At 30.4% G+C, this 20,720-nt stretch overlaps 1 protein-coding gene across 4 annotated transcripts in view; it reads left to right on the top strand.

The window, feature by feature from the left end:
- LOC125071511 overlaps positions 1 to 20,720 on the top strand; it is a 221,628-nt gene that overhangs the window by 32,777 nt on the left and 168,131 nt on the right. For 2 of the 4 annotated variants that reach the window (XM_047681796.1, XM_047681793.1), the window contains exon 1: positions 825 to 1,244. The exons of 1 other annotated variant lie outside the window; for it this stretch is intronic. The gene's annotated coding sequence lies outside the window, so the exon portion shown is untranslated. Of the gene's footprint in view, positions 1 to 824; positions 1,245 to 18,849; positions 18,883 to 20,720 lie in introns of those variants that run through there. One more of the 4 variants, XM_047681794.1, reaches the window with a different exon arrangement.

The raw sequence follows: 20,720 nt of genomic DNA, 5'->3' as shown, positions 1-20,720 counted from the left end.
ATTCATAGTTATAAAAAAATAACAGGCGCAATGTAACTCAGTTGGTCTGAAGTTAGACTGTAATAAATATACATGTATTAATATTCATACTATGTGTATTCATATTTCTAGTTTAAGCTCCACCGTCTTCACCGCTTCCTAAACACTTCATCAGTGAGTTGGATCTAATTTCTGACTTTCCAACTTAGATTGTTCGTATTGTTAATGGTTTTAACAGATATTAATACTTATGTAATTTATATTTTGTTGTAATTATGATAATATTTGTAATATTATTGTACTTGAATATAAAATATACAAATATATTGATATATAAATAACATCAGTTAGATGGTTTCTTTTTATATTTAAAAACAATTAATAATACTTTTAACAATAAGTTAATGTATGATCGGTTTAATTTAAATAATGTAATTTTATACAATTATCGTGATATTGTATAAGAAGAATGCGCTAAGTGTATTTTAAGTAGGCACAAATGTTTCGTCGTTAGTAAATATGTGGTTAATTTTGTTATTATGCTATCTCCTGCGGTCAATATCAACAGGATCCGTCAATCGATTCGATTAAACCTGCGTAATCATTGCGTACATGCATGATTGCCATTTCTTGAAAGCCTTGCCCAGGTGACTTGTCCATGTATGTATCTGTGAGCTTATTCGCAATTTAGTAATCCTACCGATTTAAATGCACGTTCACCTCAGTTGAGTCGTGTTAGAGCGCGGTAGTTTTTAAATTGTAAGTATAAAAGTTTGAAGTCCACACCGTTCAGTTAGATGCGTCACATAATCGCGCTCTGTGGCGCCTCAGTTTGCTCGCGCTGCCCGCGCAGCTCACTCGTGGGTTTTAACTTCGCGCTGTTATATTTTGTAAATCGACTATTCGAAACGAATTTGGAACGTTTACGACCGGTAATGTCGGTTTAACAGTCGTTTTTAAACGGCCAGTGCCTTATAGACCGTCCATATTTCGCATTGCGAATCCTAAGGTGACATTACTTCACACTGTTAAGTTGTTGTCTTAACAGTATCTGAGGAAACGTGTGTAGCTCTTCCTGTGCTGTGGAATTTGCAGGTTCAGTGTTCATTAAGTGTAGTGGAATGTGAGCTATGGTTTAGTGCATGTGCTTATTTGCCTACTAAGTTTAACTGATCACAAAACGAAATTGTTTCGTTGATCCGTACCTGTTCGTTGGAATACCTATTTTCTTAATTCATGTGACTCGACTCCGGATTTGATATATGGTAAGCATTATTATTTCTAAAACTTACCTCGAACTTTATAGTATCGGTAGTTTTATTTTTAATTTTGCATATATTTACAGTTGCAATTTCAAGATTCAGTTCGTTTTAAATTTTTTATTTTCTATTGTAATTTAATAATAAAAAGGCTTTAATGTAAATGTTTTAAATTTCCAATAAGTAAATAAAGGTTATCGCGTAGGTATCGTTTGGGCGATTCAATGACAACAAGCGTGACCTAAAAGTGCATGAGCGCCAAAATCGTGACAAACGTTTGCACCTTTGTCTTATAACTACTTTTTTTTTTAAATATCACACGTTTATTATAGGATTATATGGTAATGGTATTAAATTAAAATCCGAAGGAATGTGGTTGTGTATCTGTTAAAAATTTATGCATATTTATCAATATAAGAAACAGATCGTAAAAGCTTTTGCAAATTTGATTTGATTAATTAACGCCTACAAGAATGAATCGACAGTTTCAATATGCACAAGACTGGGTCAAAGCATTTATTAATTGCGAATCGACGCTTGCAAGTGGGACCGGCATTGTGTGCGAAATGTTCAAAACTGGAACTCGAGATTTCCGTTCACTTTTAAATCTATACTACTGCTTATCTCCGCTATGAAGGTTATACTAAAACTTTGTTGATAGTTTATGAATATATACATTTTTAAATATTAAATAAATAACAATCAATCGATATTAAAATAAATACGCTTGCGTCCGTTTAATACCAATGTTTAGTTTCTCTCACGATCTTCCGTAAATTAGAAAAGCCTGAACTTTATTTGTTACGAGTGCATTATTCTTACGATATACGATTAAAAACTAAAGTTCATTTCTTTTATTTTTTCTTGACAATTCAATCGATATTGTTTGAATCGGATTTTTCAAACAACGTCACATACCGTCAAGTGTTGTATTGTTTTTCAATTTATTAAATTAAAAAAAATATGCTTTTTATAATATATATATTACAACCAAATAAAATTAATGTTTATATATCAATGCATGGAATGCAGTGCTGTAATATGATATTAATCTTAATATATATTATATTTACTACATTCGATCAGATTGTTTGGTAATATAAAACTAGGTAACATTTATCATAGTAATCTCATTAGTTTATGGACAGGTTTTAAAAGTAGTAGTAGTAGTAGTTACTACACACTATGTTACAAGCAAATATATACATACCATACATACATACATGTCTTAATAATGTGCCTATAATGTATGAGATTGTTTTGAAAAATATTACATGAATATTACACAGCTATTAAGCTAATTAAAAATAATGTTTGCCTGTTTGCATATGCGTCTATTGAAATTACAGGATGGACTTTAATGAAACAATAGTTAGTTTAACCCTGGCTTTAATATAAAGAATATTATTATCACAAATGTAAACGTCGATATTAATATTATAAATGCGAAATTAACTCTGTCTGTCTGTTGCTCACAGCCAAACAAGTAAACCAAATTTGATAAAATTTATTATGAAGCAAGTTTAAGCTCCAAGGAAGAACATAGGCTTATTTATGCCTAGCAACCAACCTTTAAAACGCGAGCAAGCCACAGGGGACTTTTTAACCAACTTCAAAAAGGAGGAGGCTCTCAATTCGTCTGTATTTTTTTTATGTTTGTTACCTCAGAACTTTCGACTGGTTAAACCGATTTTGATGATTCTTTTTTTATTATTTGAAAGCTAGTGCTTCCCGTGTGGTGCCATTTCAATTTGGTCCAGTTCTGATGGTGGCATATATAAGAAAACCAATAAGTCTTAAATTTGCGACTAATGGACGAATAACTCAATAACACGCCAACCAATTTTGGTGACTCTTTTTTTTCTATTAGGATATATTACTATTAGTATTATTATATAGTGTTCATTTCTAAATAAAAAATATGACAAAAAAGTTTTGTAAACATTGCAACCAAAACAAATAATGTTAACCCCATTAAAATAACTTCAACAAAGGGCTTTCAGTGAGTACAGAATAAATTTCTCGGCCTCCCGCGCTTTGCGTCGGCTATTTGTATCCGCACCTTGACCTCTGTCACGATGTTCGCAAAGTATTGTGATCTCTAGTATTAGATTTGCTACAACTTTCCTCCTTGTCTGAACAGAAAAGGAAATGATATTATTCAGAACACTCTTACTTGTCAGATTCGAGTATACGATCCGAGTGGCTCTATTCACTACGATGTTTCATTTTTATCTGATTGTATATTATTTGAACGAAGTGGAGAAGTTTTTTTTATTAAGTGTTGCCATCTTTTAAATCAAACTGTAACACAAACATGTCACTTGTAACTGTCAAATGCACCAAACGAGCCTTTTATACCGAATTTATTGCTATTTAAATGAATAGCTATATATTATTTCTATCTTTATTTTAAACTGATGTTTAAATAATATAGTTTGTACTCCCATGGAAAGTTAACATTATTACCCTTTCAACGCGCCTGCCATTAAATCACACTTGTAAGTTGTTTAATGTTCGTTTCGCTTAATAAATTGAATATCTCGATTTGTAATTGTTGTCCAAAGCGGAAATTTTCTCTTTAGATCAGAATATAGAAGTAGCGTGAAGGAGATACAACATGTTCAGCCTATAAATTTCCCACTGCTGTGCTTAGGCCTCCTCTCCCTTTGAAGTATATTCCACCACGCTGCTACAATGCGGGTTGGTGGATTCACATGTGGCAGGCTCACGATGTTTTCCTTCATCGCCGAGCACGAGATGAATTATAAATACAAATTAAGCGCATGAAAATTCAGTGGTGCTTGCTTGGGTTTCATCGGTTAAGATGTACGCGTTCTAACTTGGCCACCTCGGCTCGTGAAATTAACACGTCTTATTTCCTTACCTTCCTTCCTTCAGAAGGAGATAACTCTTAATTTATGCAAATCAAGCTGAAAATTAAAATCATTAGAGCATAATAATAATATTAATAAACCTATTTTTAATTGGCAATAAATATATATAATAATTATAAATTATTACTTACTTTGAATTAAATACTTTTGTTAACATATAGACTAAAGTACTGGATGTGGTAAACACGACCATAACAATCAGATTCTGTAATCGCAACAGTATAAGGACCGCCTAGCGCTGTGAGATGTTGATGAGATGAGATCTGACTGCTTATGTACACATACATAGCAAATGTTAGTAGTGGAATAGATATTTCGTTAATATATTCTTGACGAATAAAAAAATATCATAAGACATTCTATGTTCGCTAAATAAAAATTATTCCATTTGACTGGGAATGTTTAAAACAGTTTCTAAATGTTTAAACTAAAGAAATGATAGGTCACTATTAAAGAAACATACTATATTTTTAATAAGCTATCTTCCCATGGTAAACTGCCGTGCCTACTGTTTTATAATGAAAAAAATATATTTTCCCATGACATTATTTAGTTTAAATATGCAAGTTGACCGTAACAGTTAAGTTTTACGATTGTTTTTAGTTAGAAAATTGTCGCAACATAAAATTATCATTAGTATCACATAAATTAAAAAATTACCGTCGCATAAAGTACGGTTTATGGATAATAATTTCTATTTTCGCTGCTTTTTAATTGCTTAGTAATACCAAACATACATAATAAATATCTCAGTCAAAATTTCATAGTAAACGTTATCTAATCTTATCGAGACCGATACTCAAATTTAGTTTCGGATTAAGTGAATAAACTTCGAAGAACGTAGTCAAGTTAATTTTGTCGTAACATTTCTTAGAGCGAGACGAAAGATTTTCATATTAATTACTTTATTAAAACGCCTTGCGTAATGCAGGATGCCGCGTGTAACAAAACCGTTTCCACTTCCCTGAACGTCGTTTGTTTAAAATTTAGCTTATAACAACCTTGAATGTTATGTCTACAAGTTTATCTTCGTTACGTATCTGTGATATCTTTAATTTATGAAAATAACCAAAATAGTTCTAATTACACATATTATTACTCGTACTCTATTTTTTTTAAAGCTTTTAACATTTTTTTATGTTCATATATTTTTAATTCGTTTGTCTTATGTTTTAAGAGAAATAAATAAGTTTGATTTTTAATCTTTTTTTTTTACATTGCTAATATTGTTTAAAATATATCTGTCATGAACATTTAGGTCGTTAAAATCAGCGCTATAATACGATGCTGCCTTTGCGTCGGCCGAAAGTTCAATAGTCTGAGACCCTTTTCCGGTATGCGCGTGCGCCCTCTGTGACGGACGCTCAGCAGTATTCGTCACGATATCCTTTCATCAAATTTGCAATTATGTATTTATGTGAGGCAATTTTTTAATTTTATTATTATTGAAATACTAAATTTTTAATAATAATACCATTTTTGTCTTTGATGTGTTATAAAATATTTAAAAAACTGTGAAGGTGTATAGTTTTATTGTGTATATTATGTGCATTAAAATCTAAACAATTTTTCGGTCTTTATTTACCAAAGGTCTTTTAATTTTTACTCTTAATAGGCTTCAACAACTGGTTCAATGGGAATTTTCGATTTAGGCAAACCTTAAAAATAACCAAACCAATTCGAGACCAGATTGAATGCTTGTTATTTATGTTTTTTTTAAATATTCAAAAACTTTTACTAGCTAAGCAATTGAAAATTATTTATGAATTATTGAATTGCCATTTAAGAGAGGCGTTGATTATTATTAGTGTACTTAATAATACTATTAAAGAAGTGCGAGCTATGAACAGCCCGCACCGTTAGAAATTATTCACTTAAATCTAATTGCTATAACATTTTCGACTTGTTATCATACATACATAATAGATAAATAATTCATACAGTTTTTTTTTCACCTTTAAGTTAACAAATCTTCATAGTAGTGGCCTTTGATGTTTTTTTTTTGTATTATTTTGATTCAGTTTCGTAGTTGGTTCTTATAGAGGCAAGAGATAGGGATCTATATTAAGTAACTAGATTACTAATATTGTTAAATTATATTATGAGATTAAAAAAACGAATACATGAGAAAATTCAGCACATGAAACAGGGAAACGTTTATTTTATATCGATATTGTCATATATTACGAAGTTTAAACTAAAACAACAAAGCATTTTAAGCATAGCATATCAGATGATACCATAAATTTTAATATATTTTGCAATACTGAAATAGCTGACCTCGCCAAAGACGAACAAAAACCGAAGTTTAACCATAAACGTGTTCCTTTTTTACTCTAGTTTTGACGGAACTCTAAAAATGTTAATGAAACGACTCGTAATTTATCTAAGCATCTTCCGCAATTACTTGTCTTCTTAAATTTTTTTTTATGTGACCGGTAATTATTATACATGACTGAATTAGGTATTAAGTAATATTTTTTTCGAATGCACTATATAATATCTACATTTAAGCATATTAAGATAAAATATTGAACATGTTGCGCGCATGTATCTCAGATTGCATACTTAGAGTTCATAATTCACAAGGAGAGTAGAAGATATAAATTGTATATTATGTTACGAGTTAGAATTAAATCTGTAGTATAACCCAATAACGCTTCCACGCTACGTTAACGGTTTTCGACATTTCCCTGTTATTTTTATTGCCATACGAATAATTTTCCCAAGATAAACAGTCACATTTCTATCTAATTTAAAAAATTTAAAAGGTTTTCTATGATTATTTATTTTAATTATCAATGAATTACGTTGAATTTCTATCAATGGGCGAACGCTAGTTAAAAAAGTTATAAATAAGATTCATTAAATATGAACCATACTTGGTTTAACAAGATATGTATGTATGTGCGTTACCATATAAGTAGTGCAGCGGACGTCCGCCCATCGCAATAACTATAAACTGATTCATCACTACGCATGATCATCATATTGATGTATCCGGTTTTTCATTTCATTCATAAAACTTTAAAAAATCACGACTTCCTATGGTATTTAATGCAAGATTCAAAAGCTGCAATGACCTAGTGGCTGACGGAAACACCGTTACAACCGTTACTGCTGAGAAAATGAATTCTACATGAGGATTATGTCATTGTTAAAAAATATATATTTTGTTTAAATAATTCATGATCATTTATAAAGAAGACTCATTGCTGCCTCCAAATATTTCTCTTGTGTTGTATTTTTTATGTTCAAACAAGTTTTCAAAAATGTATGTATATCTAATACGTATTTACTTCGATTTGAACTGTAAGTATGTAATACAAAAGTAAACATACAAATATTTTTATGTATTTTTCGAAAAAAAAAACCAATCTGTCAGAAATCACAGTATGATTAAGTAGACACAAAGCAATGAAAGAAATTCCTTACACCGCATCTTCCAATTCAAACCGAATGATTCATTATGTTTTCCTCTTGTGCTTTAAACTTGAACTCATTGATTTTGCGATGAACATGTACGTCGGTGATAATTAACTGTAATGATAATAATGAGATTTTTATCCGAATGGAATCACGGAAATATTATCTTGTAATTAATATTACATTAATTCAAGATTTTCCTACAAATTTCGCGCAGTAAATCAGTATAATGTACTATGAACCTTATAAAATTCTAGTCGTCGCCCGCGGCGATTTAGAGCTAGGTCGTTAGGTGTTGAGCATAAAAAGTATAGTAAGTAAGCCTATATTCTTCCTTGGAGTTCAAGCTTGCTTCGTATCAAATTGCATTAAACTCGGTTTAATTGTTTGAAAGAGCAGTAGACAGACAGTTACTTTTTAATTTATAATATTAGTAAAGATTTATCATGTTGGCAATACTCGGTGTTAGTTTTCAAACGATAAGTAAGGTAAGGTATATTAGGATGAGGTCTGTTTCAATTTATGTATTAACCTCTGACCACGTATTATTCCTCGCATAGGTATTATTTTAATGTACAATGCTTTAACCCAGTGGCTTTTGATCGCCTATTATATGTTCACTGATTATTTCAAGATAATGATTGCGCGGGTCACTACAGATAGGCCGACCACTTTCATTCGTGACTTACGGTTGCTCAGGTAAGTATTGTTAGGCGACGTAATTTCCTTAAGAGGTAATTACTTACCGCTTCCTAGTAATTACTTGTAAGTATAGACTTGGAGAGATTTATTTAAGACTAGGATATGGTCTTATGGTTTATGAGGATTTTTGTAAGATATTTGTTTCAGTTATTCACTGTACCTACTTAAGTACAAATTGTTGAACTGCTTGGTGTTAGAGCTCTACGGGTATAAACAATAACTTAGTATTGGTGTGTCCTGGTTGGAAGGGTGATACGGTAAAACTATGAGATCAATGGTCATAATATATTATTGGTAGCGTATTGTCGATACAAGAGGTCAGATGTCTACGTTTGACAGTGTAACATAAGATGGTCTATTGACCAGCCTGCAACTTATGTTAAATAAAAAAAAAGAAATCGTTAATTAATCTTTTTCTAATTTTCACCTTTTGCGACTTCCTAAAATTCAGTTACGCAATAGCAATTATTAGACGTATGCGTAATTGGCGCCTATTATTAAATTAACCATGTTATGTTATTATTCTGTTAGATTTATAACAATAGTTATTCCTAGTTAGGAAATGAAAATTTGAGTAATAAATGTTTCATTAGATTAATATAATAACACAGTTTGGAACGGATGTCGATTTGCCTTTGGCGGTAAACTTTATCAATTTAGATGAATTCCTTCGTAATAACGATCGTTTTTTTTGACTTATTAGTTTTGAAGTATTTTAGTTGTTTCAAAAGATTTATTGTATGCTTTTTATTTATGTCTTGAATCAAAGACAGTGTGCGGCTTTGTAATTCGATAAGTGCGTATCAGATTCTTACCGGAGACCGAGCATAGGACCGCGTTGTGTTTATACGGAAATAGGACATACCGATATAGTAGTTAATGAGTCACTTTTATTATTATTTAATTTTACATCGAATAGATTCAACGCATTGTCTACAATAACCAGTATTATACATAGCTTTAAAAAATGTTTTAGTATAGTAAATACATTTTTTAAAGTTAAATACTAAGCAAAAAACTAGGCAGTTCATAGAACACGTAAACGTTCAAAGCCGGGTCAGGTAGGTACTACTGAATTTTCATGTGCTTAATTCGAGTGTGCAAATCATCCGATTTTTTGGCAATGAAGACAATAATCGTATGTAAAATCACACGTGACGGATAAAAATCTAGCACATGTGTTTCCTTCAAACTGTCTTCGTGATGGAATAAGGAACAAATTTTCTCAAGAGGAGGGAACGCGTTGGTCAGAGGTCTGACGACCTCCGTGGTCGAGTAGTGTGTACACCGGTTTTCATGGGTACGCCACTCTGAGGTCCCGGGTTCGATTCCCGGCCGAGTCGATGTAGAAAAAGTTCATTAGTTTTCTACATTGTCTTGGGTCTGGGTGTTTGTGGTACCGTCGTTACTTCTGATTTCCATAACACAAGTGCTTTAGCTACTTACATTGGGATCAGAGTAATGTATGTGGTGTTGTCCAATAAATTTAAAAATTTAAATTTAATTTAAAAAAGCAGTGGTTCAAGTAAATCCTGCTATTTTAACTTTACTTTGATTATTTACTTAATCATTCAGTCGGTTATATATTATTTTGATAATATACGTGTTGTTACACGCTTTTAAATAAATTATATCATATCTTATTCAGTCAAGTGTGTCACTAAAAACTAAACCAATAACACTCAAAACATTTCCAACTCAATATAACATGTTTACTTTTCAAATTCCAAGTCAACATTGTATTCCGTTCCACAAACGTGTCATCAAACCACTTCGATTCTAGTGGCATCTACCAGTTAATCTCGAAATGTGTGAAACGTCTAATTGTGGACTGTTATTGTGTGAGAGATGCATTAGATGGAGTGTTTGTTTTCCATGTATTAAGTAAGACTAATGGCGAGTGTGAAAGTATATATTTGAATTTCTTGCTTTCTTATTTATCCGTTTATTAACTGTTTGTTGGTTCACTCGTTGTGTTCTTTTATTATTGCTACAAAGCATTATCAAATGCTTTTACTTAATATAAGAGAACGTCTTTACCTTGTGTTAGCACATGCGATGTTACTTCACTTGTTTTTAATTATCGAAGATCATGAAAATATGTGAACGTTCTATTTGATTCAATCGTTTGTAGAGTTTGAATTTATTCTCATTAACATTAATTAAACTTTTTAATTTCTTGTCTTATCTTATATCTTGATTTTTTTTTGTGCGAGGCCTGGTTATTCTGTTAACGGACCGCTGAATATTTTACGATTTTTAAGTCTTTTCGAGATTTTGGTCGAAGAGTTGTTACTTGATTGAATTTGAAGTTATATAAGTTTATATTTTAAATGCAAAAGACAGACATGAATTTTCTATAAGTATCGAACACTATTTAAAGAACACATGATTTTTTTTTACTATCAGGTACATGCTAGTAGAATTTAGTAGCAACACCGCTTAGGCCTCTGTTAGGAGGTTAGGAGCTTATTCTACATCGCTGCTCCAATATGGTTTAGTAGATTCACATGTGGCAAATTTCCCTTCAAAACTTCTTCACTGCCGAGCAGGTGATATATAATAAACAAAAATGAAGAACACGACAATTTCATGGTTTTGACCGGCGATTGACATTCTTTACTCGTTCCGTTTTTACTGGACCATCTCTGATCATTTCACTTAAAATATTATAAAATAGTTACAGATATTATTTTGAGTGCATTTCTAGTCTACAAAAAAAAACACGAGGTTCCCAATTCGGTTGTTCTGCTTTATCTTTATAATTGTTACCTCGAATCTTTATAATTTATGAAGTGATTTCGAAAATTTCTTCCTGTTTGTTCCCAGTAAAGAAAAAAAGCATTCCGTAAGGGCAAACTATCCGGAATGAGATTTTTATAGGCTCTAATTTCGTTTAAAATTTACCTTCTCAGAGTATTACTCGAATTAGTTTTTTTGTTAAACATTTATATAACCCTGAAGCGAATTGTATAACGGTGCATGCGTTGCTGTCAAAATATGTATCACAATGACATTAAATTCAGTTCCCACAGCAGTTACGGTTAATATTACAATATTCGAATCATTATATTGGAGACTTCGTTGTACTCAACAAGTATGAATAACATTTTCTTTTGTTTCATATGGTTCCTGTTTTAGAAAAATAAATTCAAAGAGATTCTTTGTTCAAATATACTTTTGTAATAAAACATTTTAAAAGATAAATTTAATTTTATGATATGGTACGGACTTTTTTAAATTAATCATATATGTACTATTAAATATATATATCCTTTATAAAGAAAAACAAATACTAACTTAAGCTCTTTTATCATTAAAATAATCTTGTACAGAATAATATGCCTTACCTATTTATTTATTGTTTTTGAACACGAGATTTAAATCAATTTATTGGTAAATGATATACTTAAGGAAGGATGTATTGATTACACGAAGTACCTAATATTATTTCTTTCTTAATATTATACATAATCTTGGATCATAATTATACTTACATCCGATTTCTTATATCGTCGATAATGTGTTTATTTTCTACGTTTATTTCTGTTGGCTAGTGTACGTCTAGTTTTGAAATTCGGCAACAATCATTATTGGAAAGTTTGAGGAAAATATACATAAAACAGCAGAGTAGCATGTTTCTTATATACCTTGTTTTTAATGAATAGCAACAGAGCTTGTCAAAAAAAAAAAAAGTCGGAAGAGAAAAAATTACTGAGATGTTTAGTCTTCATAAGTATAACGAGTTTTAATAAAATTAATCTGTTTATAATGGGAACCAGCTAGTTTTAAACACGTCTATAAATGTTTCATTAACATAGCTTTAATTGTAATATCATGCTCTATTAAGGTGTCAACGTGGCATTGAAACGAGTTCTACTCAAACAGCAATTATTATTTTAATTTTCAAACCGGTCAAACTTCTCATTTGTTACACTTATTTAGACACAGTAATACTTAACACAGGAGATAATATTATATAGTTACTGGTCGGTTCTTCTCGGTCGATACACTAATGACGATACAAAATGCCTTGATTTTATTTTTTACATTTTTTTTAGTTTGTTGTGTAAAAGCTATGACATAAAGTAATACTTCGTCATATTACCGAATTGATAACTCGCTGTGACTTATAAATTCGGTAATATGAGTTAATACTTTTTATGCGTGTGTAAGAACCATGTGTACGAAAAGTTGCAACATTATCAATTCGATATAGTTATGAAGTTAGATATAGATGGCTAGTTTATTTTTGCATACAACCGCACACCTTTGAAGCCATGAGATTTTATATACACTTATATTTTGTTATATATATCAACTTTTGAAGCCGAACTTATCTTAAATTATGATTGCGGGTTCAAACCGGGGCAAGCGTTAATGAGTTTTTATCTGCTTGCGTTTATAATTCATCTCGACTTCTTTAACTGAATGTAAAGGATAAAGTCGTTAGGAAACCTACCTGTGCCTAAATACATCTTCATTCTTATGTATCTGCCTATCCGTATTACAGTTGCATCGTAGTTTGCATAAGTTTGTTTGTTAGTCCACTTGTAAGCAACCTTTAGATATTATATACTACTAAATTTTGAACAGACTGATCGTTTTTTTACTTGAACGATATTAATTATTTTTATAAAAAGTCTCATTTATATTTCGATTATCGTTCGTACATCCTGTGAAAAAAATGAATAAACGAACTCAAACTGCGAAAGCGCTTCGAACTTTTAATATTATAACCATAAAATATTTGATTTCATTGATTGCATTGCGAAACAGTCAGACTATTGAATTAAACTCGTCGATTTATTATGCGAATAGCTACAGTGATCATTATTATGGATCAAGTGTAACAAACCGGTTTAATCACGCCTGGGAAAGCATGGGAATTTACTAGTGGGTAAGGGAAACTTAATGATTATAATATTTCTTATTAACCATGAATGATTTTTGTAAATTTTTAGGGAACGGAAATTTCGTGATTTTTTTCAAACATCCAGCTTACGAAGGATCGTATGCTACAAGCGACGCAGGTCATTGAAGTCCTAGCTTGAGAAGTTTTGAAGTATCTTAATACTGAAACACTGACGCGATTATTTATTTCGAATAATAAAAATCCCATTACTGTTAAATATTTACCATTACCATTGAAATAATAAAATTTTTGGTTTAATGTTTGACTAAAAGTTCTATAAAATTTTGTATAAAATATTATGTTGTTACCATCAAATAGAGTGTATAGAGTATTACTCAATAAGTTTGCTCAAAATGTTTCAAATTGTATACTATGTTTAGATTAACACATACCAACATAGATGAAGATAATTAAGTTTACAAAAAGTGTTGTAAATGTAATGAACTGTAAATGAAATAACTTTTGCAAAATCGTAGACATTTGTTTCCTATTTCAAAATAGTTTATATAAAACAGATATGTTAAATGAATATTTAACAGATACGATAAATCAATAAATCTATTGTTATGTAAGTTAATTTATTACGTTAACCGATACACATTTTATGATGGAGTTATTTGTTTGTACGCACGAATATACAAATCATGACGCAGGATTAACAGAATTTTACAAATAAGAGTGACTTTATTATTGGTCGCCCATCTGGAAGAAACTTGACAACCCAAATTAAGAAATAGATCGCGAATATATATATATTTTTTGTTTGTGTTATTTAATTTTAAAGTTTCGAAAGATTTATTATTTGTTAATTGTGTATGAGTTATCTTAACTGCTTTTTAATAATTATAAGTCCATGTTTTATAAAAGAAATAAACCCAGTTCATATGCTTTAAATTAAGCTGTAAGTAGAGATCTATGAATGTTCGTCCGGGTGATAAAACACAACGTTCACTAGATATACCGCCAAGTAACGCTGCTTTGTGTTTTGGATTTCCGGTGTAAAGGTTGAGAGAGCCAATGTAATCACAGACGCAAGGAACGCTTGGAAGCGCATTTACAATAAACGTTTATAGCGACCTTGACATTAGCGATGTCGGAGAGAGTTCATTTATTCATGAGTTGAAATCCTGCTGTAACTTTTATAAGACTTTTGAAATTTATTGCAAAGTTATACTCAATTTAAATTTTATTCAGCAATAAATATTAACTCAATTAGTAAGGAATTGTTTAATTTCACTCAGAATATATAAAGGATATTGTATTTAATTATTTATCATATCTTTGTCTAGTGTAACTATTGATTCTTGCCGGTTCATCTCGGTAGAATCTACATTCCGTATCGTTTGTAGCTTAACAGGACGTTTAAAATGCGGGATCCTACTTACATAATAATTGTATAATATGTTGACATCGTGCGTGTAATTGTAATTTTAAACTAATATGACATGGTTTTTACAATAAACCTGTGAAATTACTATTAATATAATTTGAAAAAGATATTCGGCAAATAGCCGTGCGAGTTATAAATACATAAATATGAAATATATCATTAAGATACAGATTTATTATGATCCGTTATAGCAAGTACTTGATCACGGGCTTGTTAGTTTATCTAGACTAGATCAGTGCTGGGTTAAGTGAAAAATAATGGTTTTACGAGCTTCGGGCTCGTGATCTTAAGTCACTGATAAAATTATGTTCGAGTGGTTATTTGCAATTTGGGTAGCGGAGTGAAAGGGCATTATATGTATTAAAATAATGAAATGAAATATACCTTTTCAATTTGTTAATGTGATATCTATATACTTTAAAGTATAGCTTTTCCAACACGCCTGGATGTATGCATTTAGTATTATATGTTCTTAAGCTTTAGCTTCCAAGTGCTTCGCTTGGCATAAATAAATCCGAAAAACACTAATGAATTGTAGTACACTATTCTGTAAATCTATTTCAGCGCAGTGGTTCCTTTTACAACATAACATTATACTTACTTGAAATTAAATTAGTCATTATTTGTTTAGTTATGTAGTGTTTCGCTATATAAATGTTTCTTTTCGGTCTTTACATTTACACGTTTTGGACGTAAAATATATTAGTATCTGTATTTCTTATAACAACATTTCACCATACTAAGTAAAAGCTAATAAATGTTATATCATTTTTTATCTTGTCCTTATTAAAATTAACTCTTTACTTATCAATTCGCTTCCCTCTCGTAGTTATATTTTACGTTGAAATATTTGTAATCTGCGATAACACTAAGCTCGTTCAACATTCTTTGAGTTAAATATTATTCAAATATATTTATACGTTTTTGAAACTGATTTAAACAATATATTAAGCAATGTGTTTGTAAGTATAAAATGTACTAATACCAGTTTTCGATTTGGTATATGAAATAATAGCAATGTTAGTAATAATAGTTGCTATTAAAAAGTTTTTATGTATTAAAATTTAATTATCTTATATTGCCACATCATCGTTTGTTCAATTCTATCTTATTGCGGCAAACTATAATTGAAAAGTAATAAATTACCTATTAAGTTTTTGCCTTATAAGGCGTGTGTATACGTTTTATTGATATAGTACTTAGTCGGTGTTTCGGTATACGGGTCACCTATCGATGTGAAAGTCGCAGGTTCGATCGCAAGCTTTAGCTATAAATAACAGAAGCTATAAATTGGAGAGGAAAATATACTAGTTAGATTGAATAACGAATATAAAAAAAAAACATTCCTTTTTTTCTCCGGCTAAAATCGAAAATTGAAATTCTCAGTTTTTCTTTAATATAAAATGTATGTATTATACAAATAAACTTTCCTCTTAAATCACTCTGATTATTGATGAAACTGCTTTAAAATCCGTTGCCTAGTTTAAAAGATCTAAGCGTATACGGCAGGAAGCGAATTTGTTTTATAATGTGTAGAGATATTGTATAATTATAATATATATTCAAAATTATGGTATACTCATAAAATTACATAGGAACGGAGGGTATCAATGTCCGGTCAACAAGGTTGAAACTATCGTTAATATAAGATTTTCGCCGTGGTTCATATCGTAGTATGCAATAAAATATTGAGTATTAAGTTTTCAATCTAAATTTGTGTTTTTCTGGTTTAGGTTTTATTTAAGTAAATTGTATTTTTGCCTTATTGATGAAGGATAATATGACGAAATTTATGTGACTCGTACACGTGTGAGATATAATTTGACCCCAATACTTTAGCGAAGGGCCAATTACCAGGCGCTATTCGCTCATATATAGTATTGTTTAATTATATAATTTTATATTTACTTTTAGTCTCGTTTATCCAGCTGATTTGGATACAGCTTTCATTATTAGTTATAGAAGACCTGGTCAGAGGGACTTCGTGGTAAAAGCGATTTCCGTGTCATGAAATAAAAATATACTTTATTCAAGTAGGCTTTTACAAGCACTGTTGAATCGTCATTTAACAAACTATGTTAAGTGAAGCAACCACCGGTTTGGAATGTAGATTCTACCACGAAGTACTGGCGAGAAAATCTGTAGTTACTCTTTTTCAACATCTAAAAATACAGTCATGTCAGTTAAAGACAATTATATGAATTCTAGCGACCCGCCCCGGCTTCGCACGGGTGACTGACACTAAATATACTAAAAAATTTAGTTTTTTCAGTCATTAGACAATACAAACCGCTATGTCCCTGCGTATTATATCTGTAATATCTTCGAAAATATACATTTAAATTACATGCTGTAAAAGGTCATATTGATCTATATTAAATAAACAATGTATTTAAGGTACCTAATTGGATAAGGATTAATGCTAAATTTCTTAAAATTGCTTCGAATATAAGCCATTTTTTCTCGTAAAAAGTATAAAAAATGGTTATTGTGGGATAGCCCTAAGAGATCGCGGACATTTTTCAAAATCTATTTAAGGTGTACAATGCTGTTGTACATTATTTTGATCTATCTCGTAGGGTTTTCAGCCAGCGTTTGCAATGTAAGCGCAAAAAATGTATAAATTTACGACATCACATTAGAAACTTTTAAAATTATCAGTGTTACTTAACTATATTATCTATGTATTTAATACAAAAACCTTCCTCTCGAATCACTCTTATCTATTAAAAAAAACCGCATCAAAATCCGTTGCGTAGTTTTAAAGATTTAAGCGTACCAAGGGACATAGGGACAGAGAAAGCGACTTTGTTTTATACTATGTAAAGAAGATTTGTGTAAAAATAAACGCTTTAAATACAACGTCACTATCGAAGCTACAGAGAAATTCCGGTCTAAATATTAAATGGCTTTATAATTAAAATCGTAAATTCAAGAATTGCATCGTAAATATGTGGAGGTATTGAAAATACTGTTATACTAGTACTAAAGTTAGGTGTAAATTAGTGAAGCCAATGCAGTGATCCAAGCTTGTTTTCGATCACATATGGTCGATACGGCCTGCGACGAGAAAGGTTCTAAGTTTTTTATTTTTCAAACATACGGCCAAAGGTATCACGTAAGTTTATCGTAAGTCGATAAGCAAGTGTGAAATTATAGACTTATTTTGTGAGAACATGTTCGAAACTCGACGAGGAATTCGAAAGTGACATATCAAAAACCGACATAATTAAGTAGATATCTTTCTTTGATGCATGTATCCTTTAATAAAATTATCATAATTGGTGTATTGAATTTCTATTATATTTTTTCGGCATAGCCTACAAATATTATGAGTTACGATTTAATGAATTAAGATGTATCTACATATATGTATATTCTAAACTTATACTTTAATGTTTTTTTACTTCTGATTGTATCAAAAAATGTCGGTGCGAATTAATCCAGTTTATTCAAACTTACCAATCTAGCCGGCAGATCAGATGTTTGCGATTCTTTTTTATTAAACGTAACAAGTCTTTATAAAAATGATATCTGATATATTATCAGATTCTAGTATTGAAAAAAATGATTATTCCATTCTCAGTTGAAGCGATGTTAAGTATCTAGTTTAATTATATGATATTTCAAAAAATGACGCTTGTCACGTCACGTCTCGAAATACCAATATTGTATATTCTTGTCCATAATTTTATTTTAAAACATTTGAAACGAAATTTTTTTATTTATGAATTTTCATCATGAGAAAGTTGAATATAAGTTTTAAATTATTTATTTATAATGATCTATATAGTAATTAGTGTGAATTGATTGTATATAATTAAAAAACATTGCTTTTCTTCTATAACCATACTATCTTAATTATTCAATTCGATTGAAAGTGTATAATTTATATTTATGTCTTTATTTATTTTTTAATTGTTTTTAAAGTTTAAAAATATTTTTTTTGTAATTACATACAAAATATTGTGAATCAGTCCACACTCGACGTAATCAATTTCGTTTGGTATTCGAAATTCTCACTTGATTAACTAAATTGCTCAAGTAACCAATTTTACTAATAATCTTTTTTTAAACTGGGAACTTGTACTAATATTGCCAGACACATTTTATTGCCTCCATTGCTGAAGGGCTGGTTCATTTTTCGTCCAGAGGATCGGAATTGCGATTCGACATACGATGCTGTCATGATTTGTGCAGTAGTTATTATTATTTGTTTAGACTTAAAGCTTCACTGTGAGTAATTATTATATTTCTAATAATTTTTTTTTTTTATTTCAGGTAATTCTCATTACATGACGCCTTTCCTGTAATGTAAGCTATACTTTTTATCAAACACTGATTAATGTTACTGAATATACACAAGACAAGGATGTTCTTCATTATGTTATGTTATATTATAAATAAGGAAATTATTAGATAACAGTTTTCTTGTAGTGCTTAAAATTCCAGTGAAAATTGCGTAATCACACAAGTGGTATTTAAACAAGATAGCGAACTATCAACGTGTTTGCAAATAGCACATATATGTATAAATATGTATTTATTCCTTGCATCATAGTGCTATTATCATATTAAAAAAAAATCCCTTAAATGCGTTTTTCTATAAGGATGAGAAATTACAGATTTGCTGATCAGGCTAAATTCTAAATGGGTAATACAAAAATATTATAAAGCGACAAAATTGGGAAGTCATTCAACATTAATTCATATTTGTAAATAAATAACTTTCAAATGTAATCATCTTATACCAGTATGTTTGCATGTCTTGAATTATTATCCCGATTCGTATTCCGGTAGACCGATGTCGCTATGGTGTCAGGTTTTCATTTGATTCGAATCATGCTTTATGCGATTATGAAGAAAGTGCAGAAATGTTTGCTTTCACTAAAGATGAAAATTTACTCGTTACTATAATTACAAGTTTTCTTTGTGAGACACGGACGTGTCGTCGTGAGATCCCGATAGACATTAAATCTTATTACAATATGTTTATTTAACGCTTCCGTTATAATAAGATTATATGCTGTTTGTTTAATTGGAAGCCAGTTTGATTTACAAAGTAAATACACGTTTATTTTTAAGGAGTAACAAAGTACTTACTTAATTTGACATATAATTATTAAGATCAATCAATCAATAAAAGAGTTTCGGAGACAAAATCTGGAACTCAAAGTATCGAAAAATATATAAGATGTTGGTATACAGTTTTTTTTTGGATATGCAATTATATAATTTGACAACCTTGCTTAATGAGATTGTTAAACCTAAGCTAGTTTTCAAAAAAATACTCTTAAAACACGATGTTTGTACCTGTGCCACTTTTATATCCCGAGTGTAATCGTTTAGATTACAAATAAAGTAGTCTAAATACCTAAATAACAATAATGTGCTTACGTGATAATCTAAAAAAATGTCAGCCGTAAGAATGTACGATAGGTAAAATTTATCCTAGAATACATAAAAACTAAAGCTTAATATAATCTGTGAATTCATACTGGTAGATGATAGTACCCTAGGAATGAGACGTCCTCATGAGTTTCTTTCGCCGGTGCTTCTCAGGTGATCTCGATGATTCCTTTTCCGTACCGGTGGTCGATGGTGGTTGGCTCTCTGTAATTAAGTGTAGTATTACTATATTGGAATAAAGAAAATTTAATTAAAGTAGAACATAGGGCGTGTTATGTAATTGTAAATTAAATTTGGCGCTATCTCGAAAACGAAATCGCAAGTAAAAGGTAATTGCGTAATTTACGTAAATTTTGCTAAGCTACTTCAATGTAACGGTTTGACAAAACAGCTTCTCTAGTTAAGTAAGCGCATTTGCATTAGAATATAATACTACTTATTATAAAGGTTATAGTTATTCATAAACACTAGAGCAAATTTTTTACAATAATTAATTCTAACGTGAATTCGACCAAGTTTACTGTGTTTACATAACGTGTGAAATTTAATTAAAACGTAATAGATAGCGATCTTTGCATCGTTATGATTGTACGCTTTGTTTGGATGAGACTGTAACCGACTTCGGTGGAGCTAAGAGTAGTAATGCACTTTTTCATCATACATTGACTTAGTTATCGTATCTAATCAATTTTGATTAGTGAAATGTATTCAGGTTTGTTCGGTTGTTTAAAAAAAATCTTGAG

This window comes from Vanessa atalanta, chromosome 19 (assembly GCF_905147765.1).
Source record: "Vanessa atalanta chromosome 19, ilVanAtal1.2, whole genome shotgun sequence".
In the NCBI taxonomy this organism is placed as follows: Eukaryota; Metazoa; Arthropoda; class Insecta; order Lepidoptera; family Nymphalidae; genus Vanessa; species Vanessa atalanta.
This window is presented reverse-complemented; position numbering and strand designations above follow the sequence as displayed.